General features: G+C 38.6%; 1 pseudogene; it reads right to left on the bottom strand.

The window, feature by feature from the left end:
• Positions 1-7,886: 7,886 nt before the first annotated feature.
• Positions 7,887-8,850, bottom strand: LOC104660004 (annotated as a pseudogene).
• Positions 8,851-14,119: the final 5,269 nt, after the last annotated feature.

Genomic DNA, 14,119 nt, shown 5'->3' on the forward strand with positions numbered 1-14,119 from the left:
AGAAAGAAGCAGCCAGCCATACTTGTCACAAAGTTGGCCCTGCTGGAATGTGGTTCCTTTTCCCTAATCCGCTCTTCCCTGGTCCTGACTCTGGGGGACTCGAAGACTACAGTTGGCAAGCTATGGTGGGAAGGGAATACTGGGGAGACAGGACAGAGGAAAGAGGGGTAGTACCCATAGTTCTCTTTGCAGGTGGCTGGAGGAGAGGAGATTTAATATTCAATCAAAGGGCTTTGGCTACTGTCAGGGACTGGATATATTAGTTTCTGAACTGCGACTGTGTTAGCAACTTAAAGTGACAGTAGAACCTGAGAGTTAGCTGACATGTCATGACAAGTGTTCAGCTAAGGGCCTCCAGGCACCTTGCAGAAACAAACATAAATCATCCTTGGAGGAAAGCATTTCTCTGCAAGCCCCTTTGAATTCCCATGGTTTAAATCCAACCTCATAGGAACTCAAAAGTTACCAGTACCCAAGAAAGCAAGTCATAGCTAGTGAGAGTTACCAGGAGTAAGCAGATTTAGACCATTCATGACTTTAGACTGTAGGCTTTGCAGATACAGGATATAAAATGTAAAAATAAAAAAATACAAAATAAAATCATCAAAATGAGTTAAAAATGAGACTATCAACAATAACTAAGGAGACTTGAAAATTAGCAATAAACTTCTAGAAATAAAAATACATGTAATGGTTGAAATTAAAGCTCAATTATTGTTTTAAAAACATGTTAATATAAATTAGAAGAAAATTCATAAGCGAGAGGAAAGTTTCTGAAGATATCACCCACAAAGAGCAAAGAAAGAAAAATCTAGAAGAGAGGTATGTAGTCATAGAGGATAAAATGAAAATATATAACATGTTTAGAGTTAAGATGAGAGAATACAGAGGGTGAGGCAGGGAGGGAATATTCAAAGAGACTGTGTCTAAAAATGTTTCAGAATGATGAAAGTTATTCTTCCACTAGTGTAGGAATAACAAACAAAGTAAGTAAAATACATCCCATTATAGTATTTCATTGATACATTGTCATATAAGAGACAAAGAGAAGACCTTAAAAGAATCCAGAAAGAAAAGAAAAAGGTACGAAAGAAAGAAAATGAACAACAATAGCATGTAAGTTGGCAGGGAAGTGATTGAAGTTAAAGTTTTTACATTTCTCACAAGGAGGTAAGATTTAGTGAACACTTGACGTTGTTAAGTTTGCATGGTAAGATTTCAAGGGTGATAGCCGAAGGAATAAAAACAGAGTTTACAGTTTTCAAATTAGCACAGGAGAAAATTGAATAAAAAACCCCTCAATCCAAAAACATGAAAGGAAGAAAAAAAGAAGCATGGAGAATGTGGGATAACAAGAAAGCCCAGGTATATAGCTGAAATGGTTGGAAAAAGTTCATATATTTCAATAATCATAGTAAACAGAAAAGAACTAAACTTGTCAATTAAAAGGCAGAGCTTAATCAGATTGGATAAAAATCAAAATTCGCTATTTGCTCTTAAGCAACAACAAGCCTACAAATTAAGGGCATGGAAAAGTTAAAAGTAAAAGGATGAACCAAACAAACAGAACTAACCAAACAAATAAAAACCCCAAACAAATATAGGGTACCAATATTGATATCAAAAAAGACAAAAGCAAATTATTTAAAATATAAAGGGTAACTACGAAATGTAAAAGATTCAATTCACCGGTAATACCTAGCAATTCTAAATTTTTATGCACCTAATAAAATGGATACAAAATATAGAAAGCAAAAATTCAGAAAAAGTCAAGGAAAAAATAGATAAATCCTCCATTAAATTACCTCGCTAGTATTTGACTGGTTAAGAAGACATAAAGCAGGATAGAGAAAACCTGAACACACTAATAACTAAGGAACACATCATCTTTCTCAAGAGTACATGCAGCATTTGCAAAAATTGACATGCAATGGTCCTTAAAGCAAGTCTGGAGAAACTTCAAAGAATTACTATCAGAGAGACATAACATAGAATTATAATGGGAATACTAATGACCAAAACAGAAGATAAAGTTAAAGAGGTAATTTGAGGAAAATCAAAGTGAATATATGAGAAAAGAAAAAGGATTAAGAATTAGTGAACTGCAGAGCCAACTTAAGTTAGGGGAAAAAAGAAAACAGAATAAATTCAAGAAAACAACAGAAATGAAAAAATAAAAACAAAGAAAAGTGGAGAAATGAATGAAACAGCAAACTAAAATACACCAGAGAGATCTGACAATGTCAGAAGTTGTGTTTTGAAAAACTCTACCAATACAGATAAAACTCCAATGACTTTACTCCATGGAAATGAGAGATGGCACAAGTAAACAATTAGGAATAAAAAAAGGGATATACTCCTGAGTACAGAAGACATGATGAAAGAAAATTCCATAAAAAATTACATGCCAGTAATTAGAATCTTTAGATAAAAGGACAAATTTCCAGAAACATCTAACTAGCCAAAACTAGTTCAAGGAAAAAATAGCATAAACAATCCTATAATGACTAATTAAAGGTAAAATTAGTAGTTTAAAATGTTCTCATAAAGAAACCCAGGCCTGGGCAACATGGCAAAAGCCTGTCTCTACAGAAAACACAAACATCAGTTGGGTGTGGTGGCACATGCCTGTGGTGGTTCTACTACTTGGGAGGCTGAGGCTGGAGGGATCATTTGAGCCCAGGTGACTGAGGTTGCTCATTCAATTCTAATCACACCACTGCACTCCAGCCTGGGTGACGAAGTGAGACCCTGTCAAAAGAAAAGAAACCCAGGCCCAGATCCTTGATAGGTGAGTTTTGCCAATCCTTCAAGGAAGAGATAATTATAATACTACAGAAGATCTTCCTGAGAGTTAGAAAAAGAGGGAGTTTATTTTCTAAGGCTACTATCATCTTGATTCCAAAACAAGACAAGAATAATATGAACTTACTTATGAACATTGTCACAATATCTTAAATCAAATATTGGTAAATTAAATCCAGCAATGTATGAAAAACATGGTCACATTGGGTTATATTGGGATAAAAATTAGTTTAACGATAGAAAAGTATTTTATTGCAATTTGTCAATCACCACATTAGAGGAGAGAAGCATTAAGATGATGTCAATTGATGTACACAAAGCACTTGATAATGTTCAACATCTATTCGTAATTACCATTACTACCAATGTAATTTGTAAGTTCAATGCAAGCTACGATTGGAATAAATGCAGATTTATAAGCACTTCTAATTCTAAAATGTATGCAAAAAAGCAAATATCCAACACTAACTGAGAAATTCCTGCAGAAGTAAAAGGTGCAAGTGGGGAGACTGTCTTATCAGAAATCAAGGTTTAGTATAAAGCTCTAATAATTATTATAATCCAGTATTGGCTCAGATCTACAGAAATATAAACCAATGGAACAGAACTGAGAGCCAGAAACAGACCCCATTCATAGAAATATGATTTGCCTAGTGAAGAAAGCATGGACTATCCACTAAATGATGTGGAGGTAATTGGCTATTTATGAGGACAAAAGGAAACTGGATTCCTTCATCACACCATACACCATAATCAATTCCACACAGATTACAGACCTTTAGAAAAAAATTAGGAGAATGTCCTTATGTTCTTGCAATAGAAAGGATTTCTTAAACAAGGCATGAAATAAAAGCCACAAGAGGATGATATATTTAATCACAGAGAAACGGGGCCAGATCATACACAGCCCCATAGGCTCAAGGAAGGGACTTGGTGGTCATGCTTGGAAAGACAGTGGAGGGTTTTGAGCAAGAGTATTATGTGGTTTACAATTTTAAGAACCACTTTGGCTTTGTGGATAATAGACTGTAGGAGGCAGGACTTTGGAGGACTGAAACTAGCTAGCAAGAAGTCTCTTACAGCAGCCTAGTCATGAGCTCATGGAGCTTGGATAAGGGTGGTTATGGTGGAGATAGACGGAATGGAATCAGTGTATATTTTGTTTTTTTATTTTTTATTTTTATTTTATTTTATTTTTTTTTGAGACGGAGTCTGGCTCTGTCGCCCGGGCTGAAGTGCAGTGGCGGGATCTCAGCTCACTGCAAGCTCCGCCTCCCGGGTTTACGCCATTCTCCCGCCTCAGCCTCCCGAGTAGCTGGGACTACAGGCACCCGCCATGTCGCCCGGCTAGTTTTTTGTATTCTTTAGTAGAGGCGGGGTTTCACCGTGAACTCGTAGAGTAGGGATAGATTTTCATTGAATGAGCTAAATCAAAGATAAGTCAGAAGATTTTTGGCCTGAGCAACTGTGCAGCTGTGATGCTATTTACTGAAATGGAGAATCCAGGGAAGGAACTATTTAAGGGGCTGCGGAGAAAGGATCCAGGAATTGTGTCTTGCCTTTTAGCCAATCAGTCAGCTTGGTAAAGAAGGCATTTAGATGCACGAGTACGGAGCTGAGGTCGGGAGTGGAGATACATAAATTTGGAGAGTCATCAGTATAAAGATGGTATTTATAGACATAAATTAGGTAATTTGGGGCGATGCCACAAAGGATCTATGTGTCAAACAAAAGCATTTACTGAACCTGGAATATTTATGTGCTCAAAAAATATTTGATGATTAAAAGTTTTTGGGACTACTTGTATTAGATATGTTACTTTCTTACAACTTAAATAAAATTAACACTTTGCCTAGTGGTTCTTATTAATGAATATTAAACTGTCTTAGCATTTGCATTTAGTAATAGAAAACACACCAGACAGAGTTGGGAGAATAGGGTTTTTGTGCTTGCTCTGTTGCTTCTAAGTTATGGGATCTTGCGTAAGTCATTAATCCCTTTTTCTTGCAGATTTCTCAAGGGTGTTGCACCAAATGCCTTCTAAGATTCTATGATTACAATGAAAGATGCATTATAAAAAATATTCTTTGTAGCAACATTAGCATTTCTGTTTCAGGGAACTGGCTTTGTTAAAAAAAAAATAACATCACATGTCACATGGGGTTAGCAGGAGAAAAGGAAATAGAAGAGCTAAATGTTCTGCACTTGCAGTCAGCAGGATTTAGGAATTGAGAGGAGAGAGAGGAGAAAGAGAGGGAAGTTAGCAAGATGCTGAGGGGGCAGAAGCTTCACTGGGGTTGGCATGACCAGCAATCCCATGGCAGGGAGGCGAGCCAAAGTGGTTTTGGAACCAGGTTATACTCTCCTCATCTGTTGTTTGCACTGCTGTGATGTAAATTTCTTTGATCTTCTCCAACCTCCTGTATAAAGTCTGCCAAGTGGAGTATTGGTGTGAACATGGGCTTTACTTATTGCTTGTTTTCTGAATTTTGTTTGTTTGGGAGAAAATGAAGAAAAGCAATTTCCATATCTGGATTGATTTGGTACAGAACAGAAGCAGCCTGTAGAGGACTATGCTAGGATCCACACTGACATCCAATTCAGTAGAAATAGGGGCATGCAGTCAGGGGTAACCATAAGAACGTGAGCCTCCTCTGGGAAGCCCCATCCATCATTGATTGGTGCCAGACTGTCCGTAAATTTTGGCACTGGCATTTAATCCAAGGGAGTTAAAAGATGGGGGTGACCCTCAGTTCTCACTGGCTCTCATTGGCTCTCTATGCACAAAACTTGTAGATTCTGAACAATTCTGAGTATTCCACCAGTTCTTCATATAATACTTATGTTGCTATGACAGACTTCTTTGCATTATTTGAGGCAACTCCATCTATGTATTTTTCTCCTTCTGACTGGTATTTATATAAAGGGACTCTTAAAACCATTTTTATTTAGTCATTCATATTTTAATCTAGCTTTTAATAGGAATTTGTGGAGAAACAGAACATGAGTTTAAAACAAGCTTGTGAGTCACATGCTACAAACAAAGATTTTTTTTTCTCTTTCTCTTATCCCCTTTTTTGTGTTTTATTTTGTTTGTCTTGATTTCTTTCTGTCTTTTCGGTCTTGTGCTGGAGTCGGCTTTCTGTTCTTAGGGATTTAGTTCGTTTAGGACGCTCGCTTTTTTCAGTTAGCGAATTAACTTACTGCCTTATTCATACGTAAGGAATTCCTTCCTTCCTTCCTTCCTTCTTCCTTCTTACTCATACCTCCCTTCCCCCTTCTCCCCTTCCCCTCTTCTCCTCTTTTCCTCTTCCCCTCTTTCTCTCTCTCTTTCTTTCTTTCTTGGAGGGTGTCACTATGTCACCAAGCCTGGACTGCAGTGGCGTGATCATGGCTAACCGCAGCCTCCACCTTCTGAACTCAAGCAATCCTCCTACCTCAACCTCCTGAACAGCTGGGACTACAGTTGTGCATCACCACATCAGGCTAGTTTTTTGTTTGTTTGTTTGTTTGTTTTTTATTTTTTGTAGAGATGGATTTTCCCCATGCTGCCCAGTCTAGTCTCCAGCTCCTGGGCAAGTGATCCTCCTACTTCAGCCTCCCAAAGTGCTGGGATTATAGGCATGAGCAACCACACCCAGTACAGCAGGATATTTTCTAATGCAGAAGAAGGAAGGAAGAATTGTATTTATCTTTTTCTTATGCAAGAATTTTTTGTTTATTTATCTGTACAGGATGACAAGGAACTATTCAGCATGAAGAAGAAAAAAGACAAAAACTAGAATTCATTGGAAAAAGTTTTGGGGGTTAACCTAAGTTTTAAAATTTCCTCTTAGCAATTAGATCTATTGTCCAATTTTTCCCTAATTATTCTAAAATAAAAGTTTGAAAACTCATGATTAACATTTTTAATTATTTTATTTTTTGAATGTTCAAACAAAATTTATGTGCAAAAAATGTAGTGTGGGCCGGGTGTGGTGGCTCACACTTGTAATACCATCACTTTTGGAGGCTGAGGTAGGTGGATCACAAGATCAGGAGTTTGAGGCCAGCCTGGTCAAGATGGTGAAACCTCAGCTACTCCGGAGGTTGAGGCAGGAGAATTGCTTGAACCTGGGAAGCGGAGGTTGCAGTGAGCCGAGATCATGCCACTGCGCTCTAGCCTGGGTGACAGAGCAAGACTCTGTCTGAAAAAAAAAAAAAGAAAAATTAGCCAGGCATGGTGGTGGCATGTGCCTGTAATCCCAGCTACTCCAGAGGCTGAGGCAGGAGAATCCCTTGAACCTGGGAGGCGGAGGTTGCACCATTGCACTCCAGCTTAGGCAATAAGAGCGAAACTCCACCCCCCCCCCCCCCCCCAAAAGTAGTGTGATAAGTTCATGCTGAGCCATTCAGCAGTCAATACAGTTGAAGGATGCAGAGCCGCTCTGCATTGATACATTGGCAAGATCAGGAAGAGCAAATGCACCACCCAGATCTAAATGTCTGCAGACCATTTCATACATACTCCTTTGGAAACATCACTCTGAGAAGATCTTGTCAGCTAAGGAAGAGAACGAGTACATATATAATCATAAGCACACACTGATCTTGACTTTATTTAAAAATTAACATGGTGGCAACATTGATATGTAAATTTCTAAAATGTTGCAACTTAGGTTTAGTTGGCAAAGACCACATTTAGAAATAAGGATGAGCTTAGTCTTCCAGGCAGAAATCAGATACACTTAACTGTACAAAAATAATAGTTTCCTATTGTTTGAAAATAGCAGTTTAAGATTGTAAAAATGCATAGATCTTTAATAAAAGAATTGGCTGTGTAAGAGTTCTCCCCTTTCACCGTATTCCTTTTTATTTCAAATGCTAGTTATTGGTTATGCTGTACGATTTAACGATTACAAGAAAAGGCAACCATTTGGGGAAGAGGCAGATAAAGAGAAAAGGAATGTATGTAAGTCATTTTTTTAAGGTACAATAAGTTTAATCGTGTTTTAGGAAAACAAGATAAAAATTATTTAAAGACAGCTTGGTTCTCACTGAATGAAAACAGTAGACTAAATACTGAGTTCTTTTCTGTGAATCTAGTCATCGATGCCTTGGTCGCCATATTGGTAATCTCCAGGGCAGTCACCTTGGTACTCGCCATGTTAGTCATCTGGTTATTCTGTGTGATAATCACTATCACTGATTTTCAAACCATTTGTTTCTGTTGTGAATGATAAAGCAGCATGTGTGCTGCTTTATGATAGAGCAGCACAGTATTTGCGACCATATACTTGTCCCCAAGCCCATGCACACCCATTCTTTTCTGGGAAGTGTGTTGGTACCCATCTGTAGAGAAATGGTCAAGTGGTCTACTGGGTGTAATGTTAGCTTCTGATAGTAGATGGCCCTTCTGGTGCCTGGTGCTGACATCCCCACCTGGCTGTCTGCTTTGTTAGTGCCCATCTGCAGACAAATTGTGGTCTGGTCAAAAGGTTTGTCAGTTTGCATTTTGGGATCATAAAGATGCCTGTAGTCCTACAAGTTGACATACCTGCCTGGCTAGCACTTCGTTGGTTCCCATCTGCAATCCAATTACAGTTTTGGCAGCTTTTAATTTTCCTTCATCCTAATGTCTTGTTTGTTTTTCTGCATATTTAACCCTGATGTCCATGGTTGTGTCCTTTTGTGTTTGCCAGACCTACTAGGGCCACCAGAGTAGCCTGAACCTGGATCATGTTTCCATCCTGAAAAGATCACTTACTTCAAATATGTCATGTCGCTTCATACCATAATCTTGAATCGCTTTAATAAAGTTGACAATATTCTCCGCTGAGGCCAGTTTAATGAGGACTCATTGACTTTCTTCACTGGGCCTGCCTGCAGCTTGTTGATGAGTTTGCCCTCCTTTAAACCCAGCTGGAAGTGGGTGCCAATGCTCCTGCCTGTCACCTCTGCTATCCAGTTGTGAAGATCTTCTGTTTGATAATCCTATTTGGAAGCAATCTTGATCTTGACTTTGGCCAAGAGCCCGTAGTAAGGGCCCTCGTTGAAATGAGTCATGATGGTTCGGGTGGTGGGAAGAGGCTGCCCTCGGGGGTCCTGGTCTCTCGCGCTTGGGTTCCAGGCTCCTGGCTGAAGGAGTGGCCACCCAAGGATGCTTGGAGCTGGCTCTCCTGGATGGGGTGCCTGGAAACCTGGGTCCCACGGGGTTTACAGAGGTTCCAGGGCCGCTCCGGATCCTGCTGGCTGCCTCGCTCGCTGTCCGCATGGCGGCTCACTACAAATTCAACTTTTTATTTTGCATAAAAACACTTTTTTTCCCCCGAGGGATGTAAAAATAAAAATATGCTTCCTAGTTACTTATTCTATGCATTAATCTGTGCAACAAGGGCAGTTGAGAGAATAGCAAAAACTGGCCAGAGGCTGCAAGCCAGCTCAGAGCTGCTCACGTGGCGGAGTCTGGTTTGCAAGAATTCCAGCTCAGGGGCTGGGAGGGCTAGGGGTGAGGTCTTCGGAAAGCTGGAGAAGAGGAGAGGTGCCAGAAGACGGAAGGGCAAATGTATTCTTAGTTTTCTTTAAAAGGGGGAGAAGGTAGAGTTTGCTAACTGATACCAGTGAGTTCATCACGTTTTTCTTTCACCTAATTTTTAAAAATTGTATTCCACGTGTTTACCTGCTATTACTTTTTAACCAATCTAATGTGGTTGTGAGCACAGGGTCTGGGCAGGAGGCCTGTGTTGGACTTTCAGGCCCACTATGTATTGTCTGTGAGGCTGTGAGCAACGTGACACACTTGGCTCTTCAGTTTCTCTATTTGTAAAATGGGGATAATAATGTCCCCTACATAGGACTGTTGCAGGGATTCTGGGAATTAAGAGGAACATATCTGGCAGTGACTAGCACGTTGTAAGCCCTATACAATTATTCGTGGAGAAAATCCAGAGATTTTTATTGGATGTTTAGGTGTTCTCCCTGTTTTGTTTTTTTCTTTCTTTCTTTTTACTTTATTTTTTGGTAAGCATAATGTTCTGATGAACATTTGTTTACAAAAGTCTTTGAAGACATATCCAGTTATTTTCTTAAAATAAATTCTTAGCTATGAAAACATTTGGTGAAAAGGTATGTATAATTTTAAGACTTTTGAATTTTATTTCCAGACTAACAGAAAAGCTTTTTTTACTCTTCCTAGCAGTGAAACTGTAGGCATTTCCATTGGAAAAAATAATTATGTGTGTGTCCCAATTTGCTGAGATGTGGGGATGTGGAAATAGTATTTCACTGTTGTTTTAATTTGCATTTATTTGATTAGGGCTCTTTACTTGATTAATGGTTCAAGCTATTCTTGTGTAATTCTAGTCCAGCAAGCTAGCCACTCCCATTATTGCAGGCAGCTCTCTCATTTCTCTCGCTGGTGAATATAGATCACCAGTCCTTTCAACCATTTATCATAGGAAATAGTTTTCAGAATAGGTTGCCCTATTCTGAATGTGTTCTAGTTTGTCATTGTCCCTCTTAAAATATGGCTCCAGAATTGAACATGTGTGGTCAGACCAGCTGTTATGTGTGCCAAGGAATAGGACAGTTCAATTATAATGTGTTTTTCTTTGGAGAATCCATTAGTGTGCAGTTTCCTTTGAGTTTCTATTGAATCTTGCAGTGATTTAGAGTGGATTTAGGCCAGACTAGCTTTGACTAAAGGAATATTTTTAAAAATTGTGTTTTAAATGGCTTTTTCTCCTTTAACTATTTAATACTGTTCTAAGACCACACGGTGGAACTAGTGCCATTTGGACTCTGGATTCTCTACTTCCATTAGACTAGCACTGGGTTCTGTTAGCTACGTTAGCAGCCATCTTATGCTTTGCTTCCTGTAAAGTTGATGGTTAATAGAATGGATTCTTTCTATGTAAAATGATTGAGACATATATAAGAGGAACGGAGGTGTCTGGCTCTGATTCTGAGAGATTTAGTTCAGCCAATGAATAACCTTGGAAAGAGAGAATGGGAACCTTTTTAGTGTTGCTCTGATTGCTCTTCTGGTGCATCAAAGAGATATTAATACCACTGTTGTTTTAAAGCCTTTAAGAATGCATACACCCCATGTTAATTAATGTCCTCTGCTCATTCATTTTATTTGCCTGCAAAACTCAAGGATGAAGGTGGTGTACTTGTGAAATATTTTGAGAGACAATAAATATTGCACATTTATGTGTGAACCACATTTATATGTGACTCATGCATTCCATATGTTTTATTCCATTCATTCTAAAGTATGGAAGCTATTATGACCTTTGATGAGGCTAAATTTGAGTGTTATTGCTGGAACTGGGAAATGAAATTTACAGAATATTAGACCTAGAGGGGGCTGGTGAGAAGGTAGGAATTGTGAGCAGAGTGAAAGCTTTTTACTAAGTGAGGCATCTGATTTGATGCTGAGGACGAAGATTGTAAGAGTTGTCTAGCCTTGAAGTGGAGATGGAGCACAAATGAAAGAGACAGCTCTTGCTGAGTCCAGTGGGGTCTGTTATGGAGGGGTGAGATGACATAAAGGCATCGGCAAACAAATTCAATTGGATGGGGTTCCCCATTCGTGGTCAACCCATGTCTGTCTCTATGGTTGAAGCTGTTGATTCGCTTGGTGGTTTTGTGATTTTATGAGATAATGCCTAACAGGTGTGAATCTAAAGTGAGGTAAATCAAAATATCTCTAGGATGGGGGACAAAAGAGGAATAGGCACAGAAGTGGAGAATTGTGATCTTAACCAGAGAATGAAACTCCTTATGCGAAGTGTGGTTGGGTTACTCTTACCTACTATACTCACAGTGATTCTTTAATAATGTGACATAATTTGAAAACCCTTATCAGTTTTACAGGTAAAAAATCTTAATCCAAATGGGGATTTGTAACCGTGTATAAAAATAAACTGATGTATGAACTAAAAAGAATTATACTTTCAACTTTAGGAGAAGACACAAATTTGCTTTTCATTAAATACTACACCAACCATGCTCTCTGGCTAAAATTTTCATAACATGGATTACCTTTTGCATTGCAAGTACATTTCCTGCTGTGTTTCACTGCATATTTTTCTAATATACACGGATGTTTTAAGCTTTTTGTTATACACAAAATATCTTACTCATAGAACACAATTGTTGTATTCAGCAATTGCAAATGCCATTTTGTTGGTGGAATTCTGAATATGACACATCAGCTTTCCCTAATTGCCCATGGAGTTCAAGAAAGTAGAATGGTTTCTACATCTTTATAGTGGCTTACCTGGATTTTGCAAACTCATAGATTCAAAATTATGAAATAATTTCGAATATGAAATATGAAATAAGTAAGGGATAGCAGAGGAAATATAAAATGAGTCTAATGTAATTGCCACAGCCGTTGAGACCCCCACTCCCTAGGAAGAAGCTTCTGGAGCACACTGCACCTTTCTATGGCATATCTGCTTGGAGATGCATGTCCTGATGTTGGGTTTGCCAGAACATTCTTTTAAGGGGAGCTAGCTTCCCTGCTGAACAGAGGCGTTAATTTTTCATGGACTTACACTGTGATGAGGAGCATAAAAAGAATGAGAGAGCTTTAGAAAAATAGTATTGAAACAAAATAAAGGAAGTTCTTCTCTGATTTACACAGAAAATGGAGACTGTTGTTGAAATTTTGCTTGTTAGCAGAGACGGAAGTTAAATACAGAACAATTTAATGGGATTAACTCTTTGATGTAAATTTCCTGGGAAGGGAAGAAAGGTTTTGCCAAGTATAGCCCATTTAGAATCTGACTAGATTCTACTTGAAGGCTGCAAATATCACATTTTCACTCTCACAGGCAATTCTGCTTGATAAAGAGTGGCTTGACCCAGGGTAGGTGACTTCAATGACCCGAGTTAAGTCACTGACCATGTGAACCTCTGATTCTCCACCTGTTAAACAAGGGAATCTTAAAAGCTTTCTCTGATTATAGAGTTATCCAAATCTACATCAAAAAGTTTTATCATACAGAACAGTATTTTTCACGTTAAATCTGGATTTGCTGCTGTTTTCATAGAAACAATACTAATATTCACTTTTTTCTTTCTGCTTCTTGATATTTAATCTTACATAAAAAACTGATTTTTCCCCTGTGTTTCTTAATAGTTGCGTACCTAAAATCAGCATATTATCCCAAATAACTCCTCAGTCTGTCAAGAACTATTTAATGTCAATTATCTAGAACTTGATCTGCAAATACATAAAAGTCAAAGCCACGTTTGTTCTTTTTGTCATCTGGCTTGCCTTTCAGTTTTTGGAGCACGGGAACACCAAGTTGAAGTGATTATGCTCCTCAGTTCATGATAAGTGATCCTCACTGGTCATGGCACTGAGGGCTGTGGTAGGGAGCTTCTAAGGTGGCCCCCAGTGACCCCCACTTCCTGGTTCTCATTCCCCCAAGTAATACTCTCCCCTTAAGTATGGGCTGGACCTAGTGACTTGCTTCTAATAAATTGAATACAGCAAACATGAGACCATGGCTTCCAACTTGTACATACTATCTCCTGCTGAGTCACTTGCTCTGAGGAATCAAGTTGCTGTGCTGTGGGCTGCCCTATAAAGAGACTCATATGGCAAGGAACCAACAGCCATGAAGAACTCGGGCCCTTAGTCCAACAGCCGACAAAGAACTAAATCCTGCTGTTGGTGAGCTTAACAATGGATCCTCAGATTGTCATCTGAACTTTCAGATGAGACTGCAGCCCAACCCTTGACTGGAGTCATCTGAGAGACCGTGAGTCAGAAACATCTAGCTAAGCCATGCCTGGATTCCTAACCCATACAAACTTTGAGATAATAAACATTTATTGTTGTACAGCTACTACAGGCCAGGTGTGGTGACACATGCCTGTAATTTAGCACTTTGGGAGGTCAAGGTAGCAGGATCACTTGAAGCTGGGAGTTCAAGATCTGCCTAGGCAGCAAAGAGAGACCCCAATTCTACAAAAAATGCTACTACATTTTAGGATAATTCATTATGCAGCAACAACCAGTATAAGTACTCAGATTTTTAATTAATTATTTTTCTTTTTCATGCCTCAATCCTGCTAACATTCTTGTATCCCACTTAAGCACACGCTGTAATGTTTTTAATACTTTTCCTTAAATATATATTAATTGTTGGACAATTTGTAATGTCTTGTGTTTACATTCTTTATTCATATAAATGGCACTGTGTTATATATTTTATTCTGTGTTTTAACTTTTATTATTTCACTCCATGTTTTTGAGATTTATTCAAATTTCTTATCTAGATATAGCTTACTACTTTTGATTATTGCCTAACAT

The sequence above is a fragment of the Rhinopithecus roxellana genome, chromosome 4 (assembly GCF_007565055.1).
Source record: "Rhinopithecus roxellana isolate Shanxi Qingling chromosome 4, ASM756505v1, whole genome shotgun sequence".
Classification (NCBI taxonomy): domain Eukaryota; kingdom Metazoa; phylum Chordata; class Mammalia; order Primates; family Cercopithecidae; genus Rhinopithecus; species Rhinopithecus roxellana.